Here is a 25,318-nt window from a genome sequence, read left to right as displayed (position 1 = left end):
GTACATATTGCCAAAGCTTATTTTGGATATTTACAATATAATTTTTTTTTTTAAATGAGAGTCAAAATTGTCAACGGCACAACAGTAACAACAATAACCAAGGGTCAAAATAACCATACATTCAACAATAACAATAAGCATACAGTAGAGGACATGTGCAGGTTGATTGGTCTGTCAGACACTGTCCCTCAACTTATGGCAGGCAGCAATGTAGTGCGCTGCCAACCCACAGCTCTCTGCGTCCTCCCTCAACAGGACGGGTAGCCTATCCTCATCAGAGAGGTCTTTGAAACCCTGAATAAGGGTTTCAAATTTGGGAAAATGACACTCTCTAATTGTTTTATATTTTTGACATTTTGTCAGGAAATGCAGCTCCGTCTCAGGTTCTGCTGTTGTGCAGTGGTTGCACAGCCTTTCCTCTACAGGGAGCCAGGTTTTCCTGTGTCTACCCTTCTCAATGGCAAGGCTGTGCTCACTGAGCCTGTACTTTGTCAAGGTTTTTCTAAGGTTTTGATCAGTAACCATGGTCAAATAGTTAGCCACGGTGTACTATCGATTTAGGGCCAGATAGCACTGCATTTTGCTTTGTGTTTGTGCTTGTGTTTCCCAATAAGCAATGTAGTTTTGTTTTGACTGTGTTGTAATTTGGTTTATTCTGATTGATTGGATGTTCTGGTCCTGAGGCTCCAGTGTGTTAGTAGAACAGGTTTGTGAACTCAGCCCCAGGACCAGCTGGATGAGGGGAATCTTTTCTTTTCTCAGCTCTTGGCATTGCAGGGCTTGGTAATGATATGAGAGGGGGTCACTGTATTTCAGATGTTTCCAAAACTTAATTGCTCTTTTTTGAGTTTTTATTATTAGTGGATATTGGCCTAATTCTGCCCTGCATGCATTGTTTGTAGTTTTTCTCTGGACATGTAGAAGAATCTTACAAAACTCTGCATGCAGGGTTTCAATGGGGTGTTTGTCCCATTTGATAAAATATTGTTTTGCAAGTGGACCCCACACCTCGCTGCCATAGAGTGCAATTGGGTCAATGACATATTCAATTAGTTTTAGCCACATTTTAATAGGTATTTCAATTTGAATTTGCTTTTTAATGGCGTAGAATGCCCTGCGTGCTTTCTTTCTCAGTTCATTCACTGCCTCATTAAGGTGTCCAGTTGAGCTTATTTTTAAACCTAAGTAATTGTAGTGTGTACAGTACTCTATATACTTTGTACCAATTGAGAACTTTGGTCTAATTCCCTGAGATCTGGATCTTCTCTGGAAAATCATTATTTTAGTATTTTTGGGGTTTACTGCCAGGGCCCAGGTTTGGCAGTACTGCTCTAGCAGGTCCAGGCTCTGCTTTAGGCCATGTGCTGTGGGTGATAGCAGGCATAGGTTATCTGCGAAGATTAGGCATTTAACTTCTGAATTGTGGAGACTAACACCAGGGGCTGAGGATTTTTCTAGAACAGTGGCCAATTCGTTAATGTAAATATTGAAGAGTGCAGGGCTCAGATTGCAACCCTGGCGAAGGCCCCGCCCCTGGTTAAAGAATTCTGTTATTTTCTTACCAAATTTAATGCTGCACGTATTGCCAATATACATTGATTTAATTATATCATATGTTTTACCCCCTACACCACTTTCAATAACTTTGTAGAACAGTCCTGTATGCCCAATAGAATCAAATGCTTTTTGGAAGTCGATAAAGCAAGCGTATATTTTGGTATTATTTTGGTGGACATGTTTATCTATCAGGGTGTGTAGAGTGTAAATATGATCAGTTGTGTGATGTTTTGGTATAAATCCAATTTGGCTTTTACTCAAGACATTGTGCTTATTAAGGAAGTTTAGAACTCTTACATTGATAATACTACAGAAAACCTTCCCCAGGTTACTGTTCACACAAATGCCTTGAAATTGTGCACTAGTGAGTTTGAGCATCTCATTTAGGATGCTATCAGGTCCGCATGCTTTTTTAAATTTGAGAGCCTGAAGTTTCTTATAGAGCTCCTGGTCAGTAATTGGGGAGTCCAATGGATTTTGATTGTCCTTTATAGCGTTTTCTAATCCATTCAACTTCTCTCTCTCTCTCTCTCTGTCTGTCTATCTCTCTCTCTCTGTCTATCTCTCTCTGTGAGGATGTGTGAATGTGTCTGGTAGATGTAATCTATTGTTCTATTACACATGGGACACTGGCGTCCACAGACAGACAGTCAGTCCTGCAGGTCATTCTGGGTAATATCCATCAGTATTGTAGTACTTGAGACCAGTCTCCAGACCACATAATGAGTTTATCATTTCCCATTCAGTAAGCGCATAAAATAAACTTTTCCAGTCCAAATGTCCAGACTCCTTTTATGACACATTACTTAATGTCTTATAGCCTATTGAAACCTTGGCTTTCTACATTACATTTTTAGCATTCATATCCTCAAACTTTGTTGCGCTTGTCAGAATTTACTTCATTTGCTGGTAGGGAAGATTGGGAAATGGGGAAATTGTTTGAAAGTTGCGCTCACGGAAACTGGGGGAAGTTGTAACATATTTTAGTTTTTTTAATCTATTATAGACCTGTTTTGGTTAGTGATCAATTGTAGTGTCTCTCTATTGGCCCTCAGCATGGATTCTTTTCACCCTTCTGAATGTGTAAAGGATCCATATGTTGTTCTGAAATATGAACCCAGAAATACTGGACATTTTGAACTCGTATTATGGTGCTGATTTGACAGAATTCCTGTCTTGGTCTTGAACTTTTCCGGTCTCGGTCTTGACTCAAGATGGTCAAGATTGTCTCGAACACAACACTGATATCCCCTCTGTTATTTCCTAACCGGACACAGACTGGCTGTGACAAGCACACTACTGTAGCAGGCTGGTTTACCTTTAGTATAGCTTTAATCTCTAGATGTGACTCTCATCTCACTTTTACATTGGAAAAAGATAGAGCCTGGAGTTTTCTTTGTTTATTTGCATAATTTGTGTAATCACAATCTCTTTTTCTTCTGCTTTGTCTTCCTTCTCTCTTACACAGTCTGTCCCTCTACACTCTCCATTTATTATTTCTCTCTCTCCCACACTCCCTCTCTCACACATCCACCCACAGTGAATGGAGATTTATAAGGCATAGGGATTACCAGTGGGGTACCTTGGCCTTGAGTAAATCCCATCACATTTAGAGAAAATGATAAGAGTCTTGGAAAAGAACGTGTGGATTAATGGGCTAGGCTGATACCAGGAACGTGGCTCTGTCCCATAACTATCTGATTTACTATATTAGTTTCTCCATTAGGACACAGAGGATCACTACAGGTCATACTGACACACACACACACACACAGATACACGCCGTAAGAAATTGAGAACTGGAGAACATGACAGGTCTTTTATACCATGGAGAATCCTGGAAATATCACACAGTGAAGACGTCAAGACTTTTTATTCTATTTTCATTTGACATATCAAACTTCCATTGGAGACGTGCAGCTTTGCATCTGTGTATTGTCAACGTGGTGATGTATTTTGAAGGAGAGATGTCTGGATTTGATGAGATTATGTCTCTGCAATACTGTGTGTGGTTTAGGAGAAGAGGTTGGGGACAGGGAAACTCTAAACCACACACACACACAGACACACTCTTCCATATAGTCCCTCCCATCCCCAGTGAGCTATTGAACAGGAGTTTCTTATAAACAGTTAACCTAGCGTGTCTTCCCTGAGCCCAGGCAGTATGGCCGCCCCGCCAGGTATCCCAGAGGGCTGTGCGTCAGGGAGGTGGGAGCCCCCCACCAGGTGACTGGGTCACGCCTGGCGGAACACAGGAAGCCGCTGGGAGGAAGGGGCGGGACCAGCTGTCAGTCGCCGCGGCAGCAGAGTGTGATTGACGCGTTGGGGGAGTCACGGTGGAGAGGAAGTGGAAAGTTAATTGAATGTTGGGAGAAGTGAAGTGAGAGACTAAACCCAGGAGAGAGAAAGACCGAGGGATGATATGCATGTCTGGAGAGGTGAGTGAGTGAGTGAGTGAGTGAGTGAGTGAGTGAGTGAGTGAGTGAGTGAGTGAGTGAGTGAGTGAGTGAGTGAGTGAGTGAGTGAGTGAGTGAGTGAGTGAGTGAGTGAGTGAGTGAGTGAGTGAGTGAGTGAGTGAGTGAGATGGAAGGGAGAAAGAGGACTAGGCAGGAAATGAAAGAGTGTGTGGGTGAGGAAAAGTCGGTTGGAGTGGGGAAGACAGAGAGGTATAAAGGCAGTGAGGAGGAGAGAGACAGAATACTTGGGAAAGGAGGATACAGGTGGAGGAGTGGATAGAGGGCCAGAGGAAGGAGGAGAGAGACAGAATACTTGGGAAAGGAGGAGACAGGTGGAGGAGTGGATAGAGGGCCAGAGGAAGGAGGAGAGAGACAGAATACTTGGGAAAGGAGGAGACAGGTGGAGGAGTGGATAGAGGGCCAGAGGAAGGAGGAGAGAGACAGAAGACTTGGGAAAGGAGGAGACAGGTGGAGGAGTGGATAGAGGGCCAGAGGAAGGAGGAAGAGGAGGAAATGCCCTAGAAAGAGGGGAGTTTTTTTAATCAGGGGAAGCAGCTGGCTAATCGTGTGTGTCACCAAAGCAATCAGGGACAGGCAGAGAGAGAGAGCGAGAGAGAGTGTGCTCCTCTTCAGCAGACTCTCTAGTAGGAATATATATTAGTATCGCTGAAGGAACTTCACTTTAATCGTGTCCTCTCGCAGTTAAAGAGGAGATAACATTTTCTGATCATGCCTGTTGATATCAAAACCTCCTCTCCTCCCCTTCCTCTCCTCTTCTCATCTCATCTCCCCTTCCTCCTTACCTCCCCTTTCTCTCCTCCCCTCTCCTCCTCTCCTCTTCTCATCTCCCCTACTCTCCTCTCCTTCTCCCCTTTCTCTCTTTCTCTCCTCCTCTCCTCTTCTCCCCTTCCTCCTCTCCTCCCCTTCTCTTCTCTCATCCCCTTTTCTCTCTTCTCCTCCCCATATCTTCTCTCCTCTCCTCCCCTTATCTTCTCTCCTCCCCTTATCTTCTCTCCTCCCCTAATCTTCTCTCCTCTCCTCCCTTTATCTTCTCTTATCTCCTCTCCTTATCTTCTCTCCTCTCATCCCCTTATCTTATCTCCTCCCCTTATCTTCTCTCCTCTCCTCACCTCCCCTTATCTTCTCTCCTCTCCTCACCTCCCCTTATCTTCTCTCCTCCTCCCCTTCTCTTCTCTCCTCTTCTGTACTAGGTGTCCAATCTCCAATCCCTATGACAGAGTGCATGTATTAGGCAATATACAGTGTACCAGACCCATGTAGAGTGTTTAATAAAGATGAGGGATGTGTGAGTAGATGGTGTGTACTGTGATCGCAGGCAGGTAGTGTAGTGTAGAGTAGTGTAGTGCAGCAGTGTGGCCTTGCAGGCAGAGAGAGTGGTAGTAAATACAGGCCAACTCAGCACTGTGTTATTAGCCTGTGATTTATACTGCTGTGGCTTAGAGAGTGCCCTTAGCATCACCGCCACACCGCCACACCACAGCCCTGTAGCCACCTTGTTTTCCATTCTTCTCTTTTATTATTTCTTATTGTTGTAGCATTGTCAAGAAGGAACTTGCGGGGTACACCATGTGTATCCTGTACGATTAATAAAACGTGGAACTTGAAATTTGAAACTTCTATTACAGGTACATGTGGTGTGTGTGCGTGCGGGACGAGGCTCCCAGGGACAGGCCTTTGTGTCGGTATGACCTTTCACGACCAGGGTCATCTCCATCATCACTGACACACACACACATTAGTCTTCTTTATAGCGCCTGTACAGGGAGATATGGAGCGACAACAGGGTCGGATAAGTGTATTAATAAATGTATTCAACAGCTCGTTCTCTTTCCTGTACTGATTTATCAAAGTATTTATCCTAGTAATGCCTCTCTGCTTTTTTTTTCTCTCTCTCTCTCTCGGTCTCTCTTTATCTCTCTCTCTCGCTCTCTCTCGCTCTCTCTCTCTCTCTCTCACACACTTTCTCTCTCTCACTAACTCTCTCAGCACATAGCCATGTTTTAATGGTAGGTGTTTGTCATAGTATAGTGTCAGTGCATGTTGTTATATTTTAGATTCACATCCTCCTAGTGTAGATTTATAAGGGCTGTTTTTCATCAGGTTAGTAAAGACCAATGACATATCATACAGTTTAAATACATGTATAGTGTTTGGCCTTTAGTGTGCTTTTACTGTAACAGGCATTCCATCTTTTCTTTACCCCTTTAGTTTGATTTAATATCTGTTTTTGCTTTCAACAAGCTACGTTTTTCAGTCTTTGTTCCAATAATCTACAACTCAACACATTTTGTGACAGGCGGGAAAAAACGCATTACATCCATAATTGTTAGTCCTGTGGCTATTAAATGATAGGGAGTGTTTTATTAATTTAGCACTAATTCCTCTTGCAGTTAATGTCTCTCCAACTTAATGGGAATGCAGAAATCTTATAACTGGTTACTGAAGAGTGAAGTTTTAAAACTCAGAACAGATAACATGCAGGCATGAACACAATAACAACACACCCCATTTAACACTCAAGACCTACAGCTCAGATCCATTGCTTGGGTGGAAAAACCTTCTGCCTGTTTTACTAGTGTCACACATAGCAGAACTTTTATCCGCATAAGAAAAATCCCAGAGAGATCAAGTCCACTTGTTCGTGTGGTATTGTACAGCAGAGCAGGGCTGTAAGCGATAATGCCAGGGGTGCTGTACTGTATATTATTGGAACGCTCCTTGGACCATCTGAATGAACTATGATCAGAACAGTCTGTGTTGTAATGTGCTGTATTGCTTGAAATGTGTTAGAGTAATAATGTGTGTCTGTAATAATGTGCTCTCAGATGGGGCTTCATCATGGTGTGTGTCTGCTTCTGGGCAGACAGAAATAACCACTGTATCTCTCTACTCTCTCTCTTTCTCTCTCTCTCTTGTTCTCAAATTCAAATTCAAGCTGCTTTATTTGCATGAAAAACAATGTGTCAATATTGCCAAAGTAACAATGTATACAATATACATTGTAATAAAATTATAAACAATATCAAATAATAATATAAAATGGCAGTAAATAATAATACAAAATTAAATAGAAAAATAATAACAATAAAATGGTAACAGTCAATAGTAGAATGTAACGTAATAAATATAAAAATATAAATATGGAAAATGAAACTATAACTAACTAATAACTAAATAACGGTCATCTTCACCATTACATCTATACTACAACTTCTATCATCATTACCACTACCACTACCATCACTAAACTGTTATCATTACCATTACCACCCATACCACTACTACTACTACTACCACCATCACTAAACTGTTATCATTACCATTACCACCCATACCACTACTACTACTACCACCATCACTAAACTGTTATCATTACCATTACCACCCATACCACTACTACTACCACCACCATCACTAAACTGTTATCATTACCATTACCACCCATACCACTACTACTACTACTACCACCACCATCACTAAACTGTTATCATTACCATTACCACCCATACCACTACTACTACTACTACCACCATCACTAAACTGTTATCATTACCATTACCACCCATACCACTACTACTACTACCACCATCACTAAACTGTTATCATTACCATTACCACCCATACCACTACTACTACTACCACCATCACTAAACTGTTATCATTACCATTACCACCCATACCACTACTACTACTACTACCACCATCACTAAACTGTTATCATTACCATTACCACCCTTACCACTACTACTACTACTACCACCATCACTAAACTATTATCATTACCATTACCACCCATACCACTACTACTATTACCACCATCACTAAACTGTTATCATTACCATTACTACCCATACCACTACTACTACTACTACCACCACCATCACTAAACTGTTATCATTACCATTACCACCCATACCACTACTACTACTACTACTACTATTACCACCATCACTAAACTGTTATCATTACCATTACCACCCATACCACTACTACTACTACTATTACCACCATCACTAAACTGTTATCATTACCATTACTACCCATACCACTACTACTACTACCACCATCACTAAACTGTTATCATTACCATTACCACCCTTACCACTACTACTACCACCACCATCATTAAACTGCTATCATTACCATTACCACCCATACCACTACTACTACTACCACATCACTAAACTGCTATCATTAACATTACTATCCATACCACTACTACTACTACCACCACCATCACTAAACTGTTATCATTACCATTACCACCCATACCACTACTACTACTACCACCACCATCACTAAACTGTTATCATTACCATTACCACCCATACCACTACTACTACTACTATTACCACCATCACTAAACTGTTATCATTACCATTACCACCCATACCACTACTACTACTACCACCACCACCATCACTAAACTGTTATCATTACCATTACCACCCATACCACTACTACTACTACCACCACCATCACTAAACTGTTATCATTACCATTACCATCCATACCACTACTACTACTACTACCACCATCACTAAACTGTTATCATTACCATTACCACCCATACCACTACTACTACTACTACTACCACCATCACTAAACTGTTATCATTACCATTACCACCCATACCACTACTACTACTACCACCACCATCACTAAACTGTTATCATTACCATTACCACCCATACCACAACTACTACTACTACCACCATCACTAAACTGTTATCATTACCATTACCACCCATACCACTACTACTACTACTATTACCACCATCACTAAACTGTTATCATTACCATTACTACCCATACCACTACTACTACCACCACCATCACTAAACTGTTATCATTACCATTACCACCCATACCACTACTACTACTACTACTACCACCATCACTAAACTGTTATCATTACCATTACCACCCATACCACTACTACTACCACCACCATCACTAAACTGCTATCATTACCATTACCACCCATACCACTACTACTACTACCACCATCATTAAACTGCTATCATTACCATTACCACCCATACCACTACTACTACTACCACCATCACTAAACTGCTATCATTACCATTACCACCCATACCACTACTACTACTACTATTACCACCATCACTAAACTGCTATCATTACCATTACCACCCATACCACTACTACCACCACCATCACTAAACTGTTATCATTACCATTACTATCCATACCACTACTACTACAACCACCACCATCACTAAACTGCTATCATTAACATTACTATCCATACCACTACTACTACTACCACCACCATCACTAAACTGTTATCATTACCATTACCACCCATACCACTACTACTACTACCACCACCATCACTAAACTGTTATCATTACCATTACCACCCATACCACTACTACTACCACCACCACCAACACTAAACTGTTATCATTACCATTACCATCCATACCACTACTACTACTACCACCACCATCACTAAACTGTTATCATTACCATTACTACCCATACCACTACTACTACCACCACCATCACTAAACTGTTATCATTACCATTACTACCCATACCACTACTACTACTACCACCACCATCACTAAACTGTTATCATTACCATTACCACCCATACCACTACTACTACTACTACCACCACCATCACTAAACTGCTATCATTACCATTACCACCCATACCACTACTACTACTACTATTACCACCATCACTAAACTGTTATCATTACCATTACTACCCATACCACTACTACTACAACCACCACCATCACTAAACTGCTATCATTAACATTACTACCCATACCACTACTACTACTACCACCACCATCACTAAACTGTTATCATTACCATTACCACCCATACCACTACTACTACTACCACCACCATCACTAAACTGCTATCATTACCATTACCACCCATACCACTACTACTACTACCACCATCACTAAACTGCTATCATTACCATTACCACCCATACCACTACTACTACTACTACCACCACCACCATCACTAAACTGCTATCATTACCATTACCACCCATACCACTACTACTACTACCATCACCATCACTAAACTGTTATCATTACCATTACCACCCATACCACTACTACTACTACCACCACCATCACTAAACTGTTATCATTACCATTACCACCCATACCACTACTACTACCACCACCATCACTAAACTGTTATCATTACCATTACCACCCATACCACTACTACTACTACTACCATCACTAAACTGTTATCATTACCATTACCACCCATACCACTACTACTACTACCACCATCACTAAACTGTTATCATTACCATTACCACCCATACCACTACTACTACTACCACCACCACCATCACTAAACTGCTATCATTACCATTACCACCCATACCACTACTACTACTACCACCACCATCACTAAACTGCTATCATTACCATTACCACCCATACCACTACTACTACCACCACCATCACTAAACTGCTATCATTACCATTACCACCCATACCACTACTACTACTACTACCACCACCATCACTAAACTGCTATCATTACCATTACCACCCATACCACTACTACTACTATCACCACCACCATCACTAAACTGCTATCATTACCATTACCACCCATACCACTACAACTACTACCACCACCATCACTAAACTGTTATCATTACCATTACTACCCATACCACTACTACTACTACCATCACCATCACTAAACTGTTATCATTACCATTACCACCCATACCACTACTACTACTACCACCATCACTAAACTGTTATCATTACCATTACCACCCATACCACTACTACTACTACCATCACCATCACTAAACTGCTATCATTACCATTACCACCCATACCACTACTACTACCACCACCATCACTAAACTGTTATCATTACCATTACCACCCATACCACTACTACTACTACCACCATCACTAAACTGCTATCATTACCATTACCACCCATACCACTACTACTACTACTACCACCACCATCACTAAACTGTTATCATTACCATTACCACCCATACCACTACTACTACTATCACCACCACCATCACTAAACTGCTATCATTACCATTACCACCAATACCACTACTACTACTACTACCACCACCATCACTAAACTGCTATCATTACCATTACCACCCTTACCACTACTACTACCACCACCATCACTAAACTGCTATCATTACCATTACCACCCATACCACTACTACTACTACTACTACCACCACCATCACTAAACTGCTATCATTACCATTACCACCCATACCACTACTACTACTACTACCATCACTAAACTGCTATCATTACCATTACCACCCTTACCACTACTACTACCACCACCATCACTAAACTGCTATCATTACCATTACCACCCATACCACTACCATTTGGAATGATAAACAACAATAATAATAGTAATAACAATAATAGTAATAATAAGTAAGTTACTGCTTACTATGCAGATGTTATTATTCAGTGTCCCTCAGGCTATGGCAGGCAAATACATATTTGGCTGCAAGAGGAGCCATTGCTCCTTCACCCATGAGTATTTTTAGTTTTTCCTCTGGGGTTAATAAGTTCAAATTTTGAATAAATGTAGTCATTTCTGTGAATAATGAATCTCTTTGGGAGGAATATTTATCACAGTAAAGGAGAAAGTGCATCTCTGTCTCTACCTCCCCTGTCGTGCAGTGACCACATACACACTCCTCTTTGGGTAGCCATGTCTTTTTATGTCTGCCGGTTTCTACTGCCAATCGGTGGTCACTCAGCCTGTACTTGGTAAGGATCTGTCTCTGCTTCGTATCTCTGACAGAGAAGAGATAATCAGCCAATTCATATTCTCTGTTTAGGGTAAGATAGCAATTTAGTCGGCTTTGGGATTTTGTTTCGTTTTTCCAATGTTGTAAATATGAGTCCTTTGATTGGTTCATGATTTTGTTTATTTGAATTCTTTCTTTTGAAGCAGTGCTGGTGTCAGCTTGGTTGGTGAGGTCCAACACCAGCTGACTGAGAGGGCTCGTTTCTGGGCTCAGCTCTTGGGTTTGAAGTGCTTTAAATTGCAGACTTGAATTTGGACTTGAATTTAGATGTATCCAAAATTTGATTGATCTTTTCTGTATTTTCATTATTACTGGAAAGCGGCCCAATTCTGCCCTACATGCATTAGTTGGTGTATTTCTCTGGACTTGTAGGATTTTCCGACAGAATTCTGCATGTAGTGCTTCAATTGGATGTTTGTCCCACATTTTAAAGTCCAGTTTATTGAGTGGCCCCCAAACCTCATTTCCGTAAAGAGTTATTGGTAGGATTACACTGTCAAATATTTTGGTGCAAATTCTAATTGGGATGTTGATTTTGAATAATTTCATTTTTATTGCATACAATACTCTGCGGGCTTTTTCTTTGAGTGCATACACTGCCATATTAAAGTTTCCCGATGCAGATATGGTCAGACCAAGGTAGGTGTAATTTTTTGTGTGTTCAATGATGGTGTTGTTCAGGGTGAATTTATATTTGTGTTTCTGACATCTGTTTTTTTTGGGGGGGGAAATCATGATTTTAGTTTTTTGAAAATTTACTGCCAGGGCCCAATTATGGCAATATTGCTCTAGAATATTAATGTTCTGTTGAAGACCTTCTTTGGTTGGTGATAGAAGTACCAAGTCATCAGCATATAGCAGGTATTTCACCTGTGTCAAATAGTGTGAGTCCTGGGGCTGGAGAATGGTCCAACATGTCTGCTAATTCATTGATATAAATGTTGAAAAGATTTGGACTCAAACTGCAGCCTTGTCTCACACCTTGATGTTGTGAAAATAATTCTGTTCTTTGGTTTTTGATTTTTATTGCACACTTGTTTTCTGTGTACATACATTTGATTAAGTCATACACCTTACCACCAAGCCCACTTTGGAGAATTTTGTAGAATAGCCCTTTGTGCCAAATATAATCAAATGCTTTTTGAAAGTCAATAAAGCAAGCAAAGATTTTGCCCTCTTTTTTTTGGTGGACGTGTTTATTAATTAGTGTGTGTAAGGTGTATATATGGTCAGTAGTGTGATGGTTAGGGAGAAAGCCAATTTGACATTTACTTATTACATTTTTTTCAGGGAAGCAGCCATCAGGGAAGCAGCCAGAAGTTAAAACCATGTTGAACAATTTAAGCACAGCATTTTGCAACTCAGGTGTGCTGTTTTTCAGCATTTCATTTCTGATGTTGTCTAGACCACAAGCCTTCTTTGATTTAATAGATTTGAGCTTTTCATTTAGTTCTTGTTGGGTTATAGTGTAATCTAATGGATTTTGGTTGTTTTTAATGACTGATTCAAGGATGTTCAATTTTTCTTTAATTTCTAATTGGTTCTGTTGTAAGTCTTTTTGTGGGATGTTTTTGTATAGATTATCAAAACAAGTTTTCCAAATTCCTAAATCTTGTATGGCTAATTCTTGTGGCTTTGTTGTGCTTAAATTGTTCCACATGTCCCAGAACTGATTTTGGTCAATTGCGATTTCAATTTCATCAAGTGTCTTGTTGGTATAATTCAATTTCTTGCGTTTCAGTGTTTGTTTATACTGTTTCAGAGTTTTCAAGTATTCATATCGTAGCTCTGGGTTGTTTTGCTGCTTATGTTTTTTGTTTGACATTTGTCTTAGGTGCTTTCTAATTGTTTTACATTCATTTTCAAACCATTTGTCAGAAACATTTTGTTTTTTGTTTCTGATGTTGCATTTCTTTGGTTTTCTCAAATTTGCTTTCGATGCTGCTTTTTGGAATATGCAGTTGATGTTTTGAGTAGCCGAATTGACACCATCTTTATTGTTTTGGTATTGTGAGTTATTGAAAAACTGTATAGAGTTCATAATTTCATTTGAGTTCAACGTTTCAATGAATCTCTCTGCACTGTTTGGAGCCCAGCTGTACGATGGGTTTATGTTGTAGAGTTTATTGGGCTGTTTTTTTGAATGAGTATTGCCGGTTAATTTCTTCAGAAACACGTTGATCTGACTGTGATCTGACAATGGTGTCTGTGGTCTGACAGTGAATGCACTAATGGAGGAGGGGTCAATGTCAGTGATGGCATAATCGACTACACTTGTCCCAAGAGCTGAGCAGTAAGTAAACCGACCTAAAGAGTCCCCTCTGATTCTACCATTAAGCATGTACAGGCCTAAAGCTCGACAGAGATGCACTAACTCCTTCCCATTTTTGTTCAGTATTTGGTCAGGACTGTTTATATTATTTATAATAGGGCTACTGTACAAGGAGGGGTGTCCAAATATGTGGTGGTTACCGCCCGCATGAGTGTAGTCAGGCTCAGAACCTGTTCTTGCATTGAAATCTCCACAAAGAAGCACTTTACCGTCTGCCTGAAATGTAATGATTTCTGTGTGGAGATTGTGGAAAAACTGATCATCATAATATGCTGAATCTGAAGGAGGAGCGTAAGCTGCACATATGTATACATCATTGTCACAGTAGATTGTACCTTCGTTAAGTTTTAGCCAAATGTGACTGGTACCTTTTTTCATTTCATTCAGTGCTAAGTCCTGCTTATGCCAAATGATGATTCCACCTGAGTCTCGGCCCCGTTTAACATTTTTATGTTTGATTGATGGTAGTAAACTTTCTCTATAGCCTGAGGGACACTGAATATCTATGTCTCCACGACACCATGTTTCCAGTAGGATTATGATGTCCTATCCCTTGATGTTTTTAATTAATTCTGGATTTGTTGTTTTATAACCAAAATGTGAAGTATAGGCCCTGGATATTCCAAGAGCTGATAGTTAATGATCTCATTTATAATAAGTGATATTCACTGGTTTGAGTAAAGTACATTGAAAAAAAATATATATATCTATACGCATACAAACATATACACATACATACATACATACATACATACATACATACATACATACATACATACATACATACATACATACATACATACATACATACATACATACATACATACATACATACATACATACATACATACATACATACATACATACATACAGCATATGTAGGCTGATGATCTGAATGATACATGGTGTGGACTGCATCATGTGGTGTACTTCTCTGAAGGACAGTGTTCTGTCCCACCCTGGAGTAGTGGTCAGAGCTGTGTTGTGATGGGCCAGGTCTAGGAGAGCTGTGTTGTGATGGGCCAGGTCCAGTAGGGCTGTGTTGTGATGGGCCGGGTCTAGTAGAGCTGTGTTGTGATGGGCCGGGTCTAGTAGAGCTGTGTTGTGATGGGCCGGGTCTAGTAGAGCTGTGTTGTGATGGGACGGGTCTAGTAGAGCTGTGTTGTGATGGGCCGGGTCTAGTAGAGCTGTGTTGTGATGGGCCTGGTCTAGTAGAGCTGTGTTGTGATGGGCCGGGTCTAGTAGAGCTGTGTTGTGATGGGCCGGGTCTAGTAGAGCTGTGTTGTGATGGGCCGGGTCTAGTAGAGCTGTGTTGTGATGGGCCGGGTCTAGTAGAGCTGTGTTGTGATGGGCCGGGTCTAGTAGAGCTGTGTTGTGATGGGCCAGGTCTAGTAGAGCTGTGTTGTGAAGGCCCTGGTCTAGTAGAGCTGTGTTGTGATGGGCCGGGTCTAGTAGAGCTGTGTTGTGATGGGCCGGGTCTAGTAGAGCTGTGTTGTGATGGGCCGGGTCTAGTAGAGCTGTGTTGTGATGGGCCTGGTCTAGTAGAGCTGTGTTGTGATGGGCCAGGTCCAGTAGAGCTGTGTTGTGATGGGCCGGGTCTAGTAGAGCTGTGTTGTGATGGGCCGGGTCTAGTAGAGCTGTGTTGTGATGGGCCGGGTCTAGTAGAGCTGTGTTGTGATGGGCCGGGTCTAGTAGAGCTGTGTTGTGATGGGCCGGGTCTAGTAGAGCTGTGTTGTGATGGGCCGGGTCTAGTGGAGCTGTGTTGTGATGGGCCGGGTCTAGTAGAGCTGTGTTGTGAAGGCCCTGGTCTAGTGGAGCTGTGTTGTGATGGGCCGGGTCTAGTAGAGCTGTGTTGTGATGGGCCGGGTCTAGTAGAGCTGTGTTGTGAAGGCCCTGGTCTAGTAGTGCTGTGTTGTGATGGGCCAGGTCCAGTAGAGCTGTGTTGTGAAGGCCCTGGTCTAGTAGAGCTGTGTTGTGATGGGCCAGGTCTAGTAGAGCTGTGTTGTGATGGGCCAGGTCCAGTAGGGCTGTGTTGTGATGGGCCGGGTCTAGTAGAGCTGTGTTGTGATGGGCCGGGTCTAGTAGAGCTGTGTTGTGATGGGCCGGGTCTAGTAGAGCTGTGTTGTGATGGACCAGGTCTAGTAGAGCTGTGTTGTGATGGGACGGGTCTAGTAGAGCTGTGTTGTGATGGGCCAGGTCTAGTAGAGCTGTGTTGTGATGGGCCGGGTCTAGTAGAGCTGTGTTGTGATGGGCCAGGTCTAGTAGAGCTGTGTTGTGATGGGACGGGTCTAGTAGAGCTGTGTTGTGATGGGCCAGGTCTAGTAGAGCTGTGTTGTGATGGGCCGGGTCTAGTAGAGCTGTGTTGTGATGGGCCTGGTCTAGTAGAGCTGTGTTGTGAAGGCCCTGGTCTAGTAGAGCTGTGTTGTGATGGGCCAGGTTTAGTAGAGCTGTGTTGTGATGGGCCAGGTCCAGTAGGGCTGTGTTGTGATGGGCCAGGTCTAGTAGAGCTGTGTTGTGATGGGCCGGGTCTAGTAGAGCTGTGTTGTGATGGGCCGGGTCTAGTAGAGCTGTGTTGTGATGGGCCAGGTCTAGTAGAGCTGTGTTGTGATGGGCCGGGTCTAGTAGAGCTGTGTTGTGATGGGCCGGGTCTAGTAGAGCTGTGTTGTGATGGGCCGGGTCTAGTAGAGCTGTGTTGTGATGGGCCGGGTCTAGTAGAGCTGTGTTGTGATGGGCCGGGTCTAGTAGAGCTGTGTTGTGATGGGCCGGGTCTAGTAGAGCTGTGTTGTGAAGGCCCTGGTCTAGTGGAGCTGTGTTGTGATGGGCCGGGTCTAGTAGAGCTGTGTTGTGATGGGCCGGGTCTAGTAGAGCTGTGTTGTGAAGGCCCTGGTCTAGTAGTGCTGTGTTGTGATGGGCCAGGTCCAGTAGAGCTGTGTTGTGAAGGCCCTGGTCTAGTAGAGCTGTGTTGTGATGGGCCAGGTCTAGTAGAGCTGTGTTGTGATGGGCCAGGTCCAGTAGGGCTGTGTTGTGATGGGCCGGGTCTAGTAGAGCTGTGTTGTGATGGGCCGGGTCTAGTAGAGCTGTGTTGTGATGGGCCGGGTCTAGTAGAGCTGTGTTGTGATGGACCAGGTCTAGTAGAGCTGTGTTGTGATGGGACGGGTCTAGTAGAGCTGTGTTGTGATGGGCCAGGTCTAGTAGAGCTGTGTTGTGATGGGCCGGGTCTAGTAGAGCTGTGTTGTGATGGGCCAGGTCTAGTAGTGCTGTGTTGTGATGGGACGGGTCTAGTAGAGCTGTGTTGTGATGGGCCAGGTCTAGTAGAGCTGTGTTGTGATGGGCCGGGTCTAGTAGAGCTGTGTTGTGATGGGCCTGGTCTAGTAGAGCTGTGTTGTGAAGGCCCTGGTCTAGTAGAGCTGTGTTGTGATGGGCCAGGTTTAGTAGAGCTGTGTTGTGATGGGCCAGGTCCAGTAGGGCTGTGTTGTGATGGGCCAGGTCTAGTAGAGCTGTGTTGTGATGGGCCGGGTCTAGTAGAGCTGTGTTGTGATGGGCCGGGTCTAGTAGAGCTGTGTTGTGATGGGCCAGGTCTAGTAGAGCTGTGTTGTGAAGGCCCTGGTCTAGTAGAGCTGTGTTGTGATGGGCCGGGTCTAGTAGAGCTGTGTTGTGATGGGCCGGGTCTAGTAGAGCTGTGTTGTGATGTGCCGGGTCTAGTAGAGCTGTGTTGTGATGGGCCAGGTCTAGTAGAGCTGTGTTGTGATGGGCCTGGTCTAGTATAGCTGTGTTGTGATGGGCCAGGTCCAGTAGAGCTGTGTTGTGATGGGCCGGGTCTAGTAGAGCTGTGTTGTGATGGGCCGGGTCTAGTAGAGCTGTGTTGTGATGGGCCGGGTCTAGTAGAGCTGTGTTGTGATGGACCAGGTCTAGTAGAGCTGTGTTGTGATGGGACGGGTCTAGTAGAGCTGTGTTGTGATGGGCCAGGTCTAGTAGAGCTGTGTTGTGATGGGCCGGGTCTAGTAGAGCTGTGTTGTGATGGGCCGGGTCTAGTAGAGCTGTTTTGTGATGTGACGGGTCTAGTAGAGCTGTGTTGTGATGGGCCAGGTCTAGTAGAGCTGTGTTGTGATGGGCCGGGTCTAGTAGAGCTGTGTTGTGATGGGCCGGGTCTAGTAGAGCTGTGTTGTGATGGGCCGGGTCTAGTAGAGCTGTGTTGTGATGGGCCGGGTCTAGTAGAGCTGTGTTGTGATGGGACGGGTCTAGTAGAGCTGTGTTGTGATGGGCCAGGTCTAGTAGAGCTGTGTTGTGATGGGCCGGGTCTAGTAGAGCTGGGTTGTGATGGGCCAGGTCTAGTAGAGCTGTGTTGTGATGGGACGGGTCTAGTAGAGCTGTGTTGTGATGGGCCAGGTCTAGTAGAGCTGTGTTGTGATGGGCCGGGTCTAGTAGAGCTGTGTTGTGATGGGCCGGATCTAGTAGAGCTGTGTTGTGATGGGCCGTGTCTAGTAGAGCTGTGTTGTGATGGGCCAGGTCTAGTAGAGCTGTGTTGTGATGGGCCAGGTCTAGTAGAGCTGTGTTGTGAAGGCCCTGGTCTAGTAGAGCTGTGTTGTGATGTCCCGGGTCTAGTAGAGCTGTGTTGTGATGGGCCGGGTCTAGTAGAGCTGTGTTGTGATGGGCCAGGTCTAGTAGAGCTGTGTTGTGATGGGCTGGGTCTAGTAGAGCTGTGTTGTGATGGACCAGGTCTAGTAGAGCTGTGTTGTGATGGGACGGGTCTAGTAGAGCTGTGTTGTGATGGGCCAGGTCTAGTAGAGCTGTGTTGTGATGGGCCGGGTCTAGTAGAGCTGTGTTGTGATGGGCCAGGTCTAGTAGAGCTGTGTTGTGATGGGACGGGTCTAGTAGAGCTGTGTTGTGATGGGCCGGGTCTAGTAGAGCTGTGTTGTGATGGGCCGGGTCTAGTAGAGCTGTGTTGTGATGGGCCGGGTCTAGTAGAGCTGTGTTGTGATGGGCCGGGTCTAGTAGAGCTGTGTTGTGATGGACCAGGTCTAGTAGAGCTGTGTTGTGATGGGACGGGTCTAGTAGAGCTGTGTTGTGATGGGCCAGGTCTAGTAGAGCTGTGTTGTGATGGGCCGGGTCTAGTAGAGCTGTGTTGTGATGGGCCAGGTCTAGTAGAGCTGTGTTGTGATGGGCCGGGTCTAGTAGAGCTGTGTTGTGATGGGCCGGGTCTAGTAGAGCTGTGTTGTGATGGGCCATGTCTAGTAGAGCTGTGTTGTGATGGGCCAGGTCTAGAAGAGCTGTGTTGTGATGGGCCAGGTCTAGTAGAGCTGTGTTGTGAAGGCCCTGGTCTAGTAGAGCTGTGTTGTGATGGGCCGGGTCTAGTAGAGCTGTGTTGTGATGGGCCGGGTCTAGTAGAGCTGTGTTGTGATGGGCCAGGTCTAGTAGAGCTGTGTTGTGATGGGCCGGGTCTAGTAGAGCTGTGTTGTGATGGGCCAGGTCTAGTAGAGCTGTGTTGTGATGGGCCAGGTCTAGTAGAGCTGTGTTGTGAAGGCCCTGGTCTAGTAGAGCTGTTGTGATGGGCCAGGTCTAGTAGAGCTGTGTTGTGATGGGCCAGGTCCAGTAGGGCTGTGTTGTGATGAGCCGGGTCTAGTAGAGCTGTGTTGTGATGGGCCGGGTCTAGTAGAGCTGTGTTGTGATGGGCCGGGTCTAGTAGAGCTGTGTTGTGATGGGCCGGGTCTAGTGGAGCTGTGTTGTGATGGGCCGGGTCTAGTAGAGCTGTGTTGTGATGGGCCGGGTCTAGTAGAGCTGTGTTGTGATGGGCCGGGTCTAGTAGAGCTGTGTTGTGATGGGCCGGGTCTAGTAGAGCTGTGTTGTGATGGGCCGGGTCTAGTAGAGCTGTGTTGTGATGGGCCGGGTCTAGTAGAGCTGTGTTGTGATGGGCCGTGTCTAGTAGAGCTGTGTTGTGATGGGCCGGGTCTAGTAGAGCTGTGTTGTGATGGGCCAGGTCTAGTAGAGCTGTGTTGTGAAGGCCCTGGTCTAGTAGAGCTGTGTTGTGATGGGCCAGGTCTAGTAGAGCTGTGTTGTGATGGGCCAGGTCCAGTAGGGCTGTGTTGTGATGGGCCGGGTCTAGTAGAGCTGTGTTGTGATGGGCCGGGTCTAGTAGAGCTGTCTTGTGATGGGCCGGGTCTAGTGGGAGCTGTGTTGTGATGGGCCGGGTCTAGTAGAGCTGTGTTGTGAAGGCCCTGGTCTAGTAGAGCTGTGTTTAATGGGCCGGGTCTAGTAGAGCTGTGTTGTGATGGGCCGGGTCTAGTAGAGCTGTGTTGTGATGGGCCGGGTCTAGTAGAGCTGTGTTGTGATGGGCCGGGTCTAGTAGAGCTGTGTTGTGATGGGCCGGGTCTAGTAGAGCTGTGTTGTGATGGTCCGGGTCTAGTAGAGCTGTGTTGTGATGGGCCGGGTCTAGTAGAGCTGTGTTGTGATGGGCCGGGTCTAGTAGAGCTGTGTTGTGATGGGCCGGGTCTAGTAGAGCTGTGTTGTGATGGGCCGGGTCTAGTAGAGCTGTGTTGTGATGGGCCGGGTCTAGTAGAGCTGTGTTGTGATGGGCCGTGTCTAGTAGAGCTGTGTTGTGATGGGCCGGGTCTAGTAGAGCTGTGTTGTGATGGGCTAGGTCTAGTAGAGCTGTGTTGTGAAGGCCCTGGTCTAGTAGAGCTGTGTTGTGATGGGCCAGGTCTAGTAGAGCTGTGTTGTGATGGGCCAGGTCCAGTAGGGCTGTGTTGTGATGGGCCGGGTCCAGTAGAGCTGTGTTGTGATGGGCCGGGTCTAGTAGAGCTGTGTTGTGATGGGCCGGGTCTAGTAGAGCTGTGTTGTGATGGGCCGGGTCTAGTGGAGCTGTGTTGTGATGGGCCGGGTCTAGTAGAGCTGTGTTGTGAAGGCCCTGGTCTAGTAGAGCTGTGTTTAATGGGCCGGGTCTAGTAGAGCTGTGTTGTGATGGGCCGGGTCTAGTAGAGCTGTGTTGTGATGGGCCGGGTCTAGTAGAGCTGTGTTGTGATGGGCCGGGTCTAGTAGAGCTGTGTTGTGATGGGCCGGGTCTAGTAGAGCTGTGTTGTGATGGTCCGGGTCTAGTAGAGCTGTGTTGTGATGGGCCGGGTCTAGTAGAGCTGTGTTGTGATGGGCCGGGTCTAGTACAGCTGTGTTGTGATGGGCCGGGTCTAGTAGAGCTGTGTTGTGATGGGCCGGGTCTAGTAGAGCTGTGTTGTGATGGGCCAGGTCTAGTAGAGCTGTTGTGATGGGCCGGGTCTAGTAGAGCTGTGTTGTGATGGGCCAGGTCTAGTAGAGCTGTGTTGTGATGGGCCGGGTCTAGTAGAGCTGTGTTGTGATGGGCCAGGTCTAGTAGAGCTGTGTTGTGATGGGCCAGGTCTAGTAGAGCTGTGTTGTGATGGGCCGGGTCTAGTAGAGCTGTGTTGTGATGGGCCGGGTCTAGTAGAGCTGTGTTGTGATGGCCCTGGTCTAGTAGAGCTGTGTTGTGATGGGCCGGGTCTAGTAGAGCTGTGTTGTGATGGGCCGGGTCTAGTAGAGCTGTGTTGTGATGGGCCAGGTCTAGTAGAGCTGTGTTGTGATGGGCCAGGTCTAGTAGAGCTGTGTTGTGATGGGCCAGGTCTAGTAGAGCTGTGTTGTGATGGGCCGGGTCTAGTAGAGCTGTGTTGTGATGGGCCGGGTCTAGTAGAGCTGTGTTGTGATGGGCCAGGTCTAGTAGAGCTGTGTTGTGATGGGCCTGGTCTAGTAGAGCTGTGTTGTGATGGGCCGGGTCTAGTAGAGCTGTGTTGTGATGGGCCTGGTCTAGTAGAGCTGTGTTGTGATGGGCCAGGTCTAGTAGAGCTGTGTTGTGATGGGCCAGGTCTAGTAGAGCTGTGTTGTGATGGGCCAGGTCTAGTAGAGCTGTGTTGTGATGGGCCGGGTCTAGTAGAGCTGTGTTGTGATGGGCCGGGTCTAGTAGAGCTGTGTTGTGATGTCCCGGGTCTAGTAGAGCTGTGTTGTGATGGGCCGGGTCTAGTAGAGCTGTGTTGTGATGGGCCAGGTCTAGTAGAGCTGTGTTGTGATGGGCCTGGTCTAGTAGAGCTGTGTTGTGATGGGCCGGGTCTAGTAGAGCTGTGTTGTGATGGGCCTGGTCTAGTAGAGCTGTGTTGTGATGGGCCGGGTCTAGTAGAGCTGTGTTGTGATGGGCCGGGTCTAGTAGAGCTGTGTTGTGATGGGCCAGGTCTAGTAGAGCTGTGTTGTGATGGGCCAGGTCTAGTAGAGCTGTGTTGTGATGGGCCGGGTCCAGTAGAGCTGTGTTGTGATGGGTCGGGTCTAGTAGAGCTGTGTTGTGATGGGCCAGGTCTAGTAGAGCTGTGTTGTGATGGGCCGGGTCTAGTAGAGCTGTGTTGTGATGGGCCGGGTCCAGTAGAGCTGTGTTGTGATGGGCCGTGTCTGGCTCTTTTCTCCTGGGGATGGTGGAGGTACTGTTGTTTCTGAATGTCGGGCAGGGGACCTCTGGGACCTCTGTTGCTGGCAAAGGTACTGATACTGTCCTGATCCAGATGTACATTATGGTATAAGTGTTGACATGTCAGAGTGGGGTGGTGAGCCGTTCTGACGTGGAGCAGTGAGGCACAGTCCACAGTGATCTGTTGATTTATATTGTCCATCAACTGTCCTGGGAAGTCTTTTCTTGGTAGGAGGGTGGACACATCTATATTGGTTGTTGGGAACATAGCCTGTGCCGTTCTGCCACTCTTCTCACTGCCCCAGATACATTTTCACCTTTGGCATGAAGGTTGTTTGTTCCTGTGTGGATGATGATGTTGTCGGGGGTGTCAATCCTGGTCTGACTGAGTAGCTGCATTAAACTGTCAGTTGTAGGACACCAGAATTTATACACCTGGTGTCTAGGGAATCATCTTTCCTGGACTAAAAACTTCCCATTTGAATCAATAAGGATTGTAGTTGTGGGTGACTGTCTGGCTGGAGCAGACTGGGAGACTGGTATTCTGACCTGGGCTGGAGCGGACTGGGAGACTGGTATTCTGACCTGGGTGGAGCAGACTGGGAGACTGGTATTCTGACCTGGGCTGGAGCGGACTGGGAGACTGGTATTCTGACCTGGGCTGGAGCAGACTGGGAGACTGGTATTCTGACCTGGGCTGGAGCGGACTGGGAGACTGGTATTCTGACCTGGGCTGGAGCAGACTGGGAGACTGGTATTCTGACCTGGGCTGGAGCAGACTGGGAGACAGGTATTCTGACCTGGGCTGGAGCAGACTGGGAGACTGGTATTCTGACCTGGGCTGGAGCAGACTGGGAGACTGGTATTCTGACCTGGGCTGGAGCAGACAGGGAGGATGGTATTCTGACCTGGGCTGGAGCAGACTGGGAGACTGGTATTCTGACCTGGGCTGGAGCAGACAGGGAGGCTGGTTGGCTGACCTGGGCTGGAGCAGACTGGGAGGCTGGTTGGCTGACCTGGGCTGGAGCAGACAGGGAGGCTGGTTGGCTGACCTGGGCTGGAGCAGACTGGGAGGCTGGTTGGCTGACCTGGGCTGGAGCAGACAGGGAGGCTGGTTGGCTGACCTGGGCTGGAGCAGACTGGGAGGCTGGTTGGCTGACCTGGGCTGGAGCAGACAGGGAGGCTGGTTGGCTGACCTGGGCTGGAGCAGACTGAGAGGCTGGTAGGTTGACCTGGGCTGGAGCAGACTGGGAGGCTGGTTGGCTGACCTGGGCTGGAGCAGACAGGGAGGCTGGTTGGCTGACCTGGGCTGGAGCAGACTGAGAGGCTGGTAGGTTGACCTGGGCTGGAGCAGACTGGGAGGCTGGTTGGCTGACCTGGGCTGGAGCAGACTGAGAGGCTGGTAGGTTGACCTGGGCTGGAGCAGACTGGGAGGATGGTTGGCTGACCTGGGCTGGAGCAGACTGAGAGGCTGGTAAGTTGACCTGGGCTGGAGCAGACTGAGAGGCTGGTAGGTTGACCTGGGCTGGAGCACACTGTGCTGGAGCAGACTGGGAAGCAGGTAGGCTGACATGGGCTAGAGCAGATTGGGACGCTGGTTGGCTGACCTGGGCTGGAGCAGACTGGTAGGCTGGTGCAGTGTCATCAGGCTGTGTGGTGGAGGCCATGCTGGTTATGCTGGTCTCAGGTTCTGCTTGTGTTATGCCAAGCTGGTGGACATGCTCTCTAGATGCAGAGGACATAATGACTAGCTGCTGGTTGAGGGGGTCAATGTACCTCTCTCTTTGTTCTAGCTACTTTCTTGTTGTGCTCAGATGGTCTCTGAGGTCATCATTTGTCTGACTCAGTTTGTCCATTCTGCTTTGTAATTTAGTAATGGATGCTCTGCTCTCCTCCCTGAACTGTTTCATCTCTTCTTTTAGTTTCTGGACAGTGTCCTCCTCTTGAAGCTTGTTCTCTCTGAGTTCTATGACCTCTGCTTCTGTTCTCTCTCTCTTGTTCTCTCTCTTTTTCTCTCATTCTCTCTCTCTCTTGTTCTCTCTCTCTCTTGTTCTCTCTCTTTTTCTCTCTTTTTCTCTCTCTCTTGTTCTCTCTCTCTCTTGTTCTCTCTCTCTCTTGTTCTCTCATTCTCTCTATCTCTCGTTCTCTCTCTCTCGTTCTCTCTTTCTTGTTCTCTCTCATTCTCTCTCGTTCTCTATCTCTCTCTCTCTCTCTCATTCTCTCTCTCTCGTTCTCTCTCTCTCTCATCCATTCTGCTCCCATGCAACATGGGTAATTATCTCACACACACACACACCCCTAACCTCTCTTTCTCCCTCTCTCTCATCTCTGCCCTACCACCAGCTGCACCCATAATAACAGTACTAGTTGGAGAGGAGAGGGGGAGGAGGAGGAGGGAGAGAAGAGGGGGAGATTAAAGAGAGAAAGGAAAGGGAGAAAGAAAGGAGAAAGATGATGATAGATTATTTTTAAGCGATTTCTCTCTCAGTTCTCTTGCTCAGTCTGATAACTTGTTTGGTTTTAGAATTCCATTTTGTGTAATTATTGTACCTCAGAGCTACGTAAGGATAAAGGTGAAATGGAGGACTACATACACTGTTCTATCGGAAATGATTTGGATACGCTATATCAAACACACAATTACACCATACTCTAACTAT

General features: G+C 45.9%; 1 protein-coding gene across 1 annotated transcript in view; it reads left to right on the top strand.

The window, feature by feature from the left end:
- The window catches only part of LOC106586540 (ephrin type-A receptor 6), a 256,053-nt gene that overhangs the window by 164,219 nt on the left and 66,516 nt on the right, over window positions 1-25,318 (top strand). The window lies entirely within an intron of this gene.

Source organism: Salmo salar, chromosome ssa25 (assembly GCF_905237065.1).
Source record: "Salmo salar chromosome ssa25, Ssal_v3.1, whole genome shotgun sequence".
In the NCBI taxonomy this organism is placed as follows: Eukaryota; Metazoa; Chordata; class Actinopteri; order Salmoniformes; family Salmonidae; genus Salmo; species Salmo salar.
The sequence above is the reverse complement of the archived record's forward strand: the minus strand, read 5'-3'. Positions and strand labels throughout refer to the sequence as shown.